At 27.5% G+C, this 2476-nt stretch overlaps 1 long non-coding RNA gene across 2 annotated transcripts in view; it reads left to right on the top strand.

Annotated features, from left to right (window-relative positions):
• LOC106681654 (uncharacterized) overlaps positions 1-2254 on the top strand; it is a 60355-nt gene extending 58101 nt beyond the window's left edge. For both annotated transcript variants that reach the window (XR_010843773.1, XR_010843772.1), the window contains exon 3: positions 2034-2254. This is a non-coding gene — a long non-coding RNA (uncharacterized lncRNA). The remainder of the gene's footprint in view (positions 1-2033) is intronic.
• Positions 2255-2476: the final 222 nt, after the last annotated feature.

Raw genomic sequence — 2476 nt, 5'->3', positions numbered from 1 at the left:
CCGTGAGTGTGTTTTCTTCTACCTTCCTTCCTTTTTTTTTGATCTTAAAACCCGCTGTCACGTATCTTATATATATATATATATACCTGAGTATATAAACAACTTTATTTTTTTGTTTTATAAACATGACACATATGTACAATCGTTTTATAGGAATTCTATGGGCATGATTACTAAAAACACAAAATAAAAATTAAATATTTAAATATATTTTGTCTATAGAAGTGAAGGATCCTTACTTATACTATTTCATTTAGTTTAATAGAATAAGAATACAATTTAGAAGAACAGTATTGAAACCGGTTTGGGACAAACATATTGCAAAAGGTTTAGTGAACTTACAGCTTTTAGAGAGCTGCTTGTAGTGAAATGACTAGGAGAAAGTTGTTCACTTCTTCAAGCCAATTTCAGTGGCAAGGTTAAGATGATAAAGAATATTTAATATAATTTATTTTATTAAATACTTAAAAATATTCCTTTATTTAAAAATGAATGGAATGAGCATTTATTACTCGTACTGATAAAATATATAATGATAAAAAGAAAGAAATCGATAATAATAAATTCAAAGCCAAAATAAATTTATAGAATCTATAAAAATAATTTAATGGACTAAAGCAGATCAAATGTTTAAAACATGACAGGCAGTTGTTGGAGAAATTTGAAATTGCTTCATAAAATGAGGCGTTCATTCCTTAAACGTGGTGAATTTTTTTTACTAAATTTTTTATGAATTAAATGTTTTTGATCAACGGCTTTCTTAAGGCTGATTTCATTAATTAGTGAATTAATCTTTAGGAAATTTGTTTTCTAAAGGAGATAATATATTATTAATATTGACATTAATTTATGGTAAAGGACTACTGGTTCAAGGTAAAACATTGTAATTAACAAACATTTTAGCAAAGTTTTCTTTTCGTCAGTTTTGCTTTACGACCGAACGCCTCTAATATTGAATTTAATTAAGTCAAGATGGCCTGGTAATACTACACCATTGTTATAGCGTTGTTTTCACAACGTTTCGGCTTAACAAGCCTTACACGTCTAATCTACAAGAATTCACAATTATTCTACTGAAAAAATGACACAAAAAAAAATTAAATAAATGTGCATTAATAAATAAATATCCAGTGTGGAAATAAGTCTAACGTCACTAATAATGTCAAGTTTATTTTATTTTATTTTATTTATTTTATTTTATTTTAATTTATTTATTTTAATTTTTGTGTAATGTATTTCATTGGAATAATTATGGATCATTGTAGATTGCACCTGAGGATGGCTTGTTAGGCCGAAACTTTCTGAAAACAACACTAAAACCATGGGTGAAGTATTACCTGGCCATCTCAACTTAATTCACATTCCCACCTTCAACTAAAATCATTTATTAGATGACTCAAGTAATGTTAAGGTCATCAGTAGCATAAATGACAGGGTTTTAGACAACGTTTCTCGAATTATGTTATTTTTTTTCATAACCGCTATTTCCGAATTTCATTTATGGTTTTTAGCATGAATACATACTCTGGTCCTACACTGTTTCCTTCTTCTGTAATGGCCTACATTTTAAGGAGTTTTTGACTTGTATTTTTGTTTTAGTATGTTATATATATATATAACCTCTTTATTTTTTATATGGTTACAGAATACATAATAATATAATGCAATACATTATACATTAGTATGATATATTAAAACTTCAAAAACTATTCATTACTATGAAAGTTTTCTCATTATATGGGTAATGAGGAAAAAGTACAATATAGTAATAATATTTGATAATTTATATATAGATATATTATTTATTAGTTTCTAATATGATTAAACTACGCGATAACGCTTTTCATTATTCTCTCAATGCACCTAGTATATACAATTTATTTTTTATTTTTGGTATAGGCTTCGTAAATTAAAACTTATGTGATTTTTTTATTTTTGGTATAGGCTTCGTAAATTAAAACTTATGTGATTTTTTTAATTTTTGGTATAGGCTTCATAAATTAAAACTTATGTGATTTTTTAATTTTTTGCAGCTTGCCAGGGAGCCAATTGCAATTGCACAAACTGCAACTGCGGCAAAGATTGCAGTTGCAGCTGCACCAAGGGCAAGAAGTAATCGTTGCGCAATAGTTGTGGGGATGACGCTGCGCTGAACATGAGTCGCAGAAGCACTCCCATAGACCTATCCCACCCATTTGTTTCATTTATCATTCATATGTCTCCTATTGTTATCAAATATATTTTTTTTAATTGACACCTTCATTATCTTTCCTTATTCCTAAGAGTATACTAAAGAAGTAAATTATAAGAGAAATATTATACATATATATATATTGTTTTCTTGTGACCGCACCCTGACCATCTTCTTCATAATATAAGCGATATATCTGTTCAAAACTTAATGAATGTTTTAATTACATCTTATTGCCACTTTTTTTATTTAATTAAGCTTCATAATTAAAAGGAAATTCACTGA

This window comes from Halyomorpha halys, unplaced genomic scaffold, assembly GCF_000696795.3.
Source record: "Halyomorpha halys isolate HHAL.00 unplaced genomic scaffold, Hhal_1.1 Scaffold355.1, whole genome shotgun sequence".
NCBI classification, from domain to species: Eukaryota; Metazoa; Arthropoda; class Insecta; order Hemiptera; family Pentatomidae; genus Halyomorpha; species Halyomorpha halys.
This window is presented reverse-complemented; position numbering and strand designations above follow the sequence as displayed.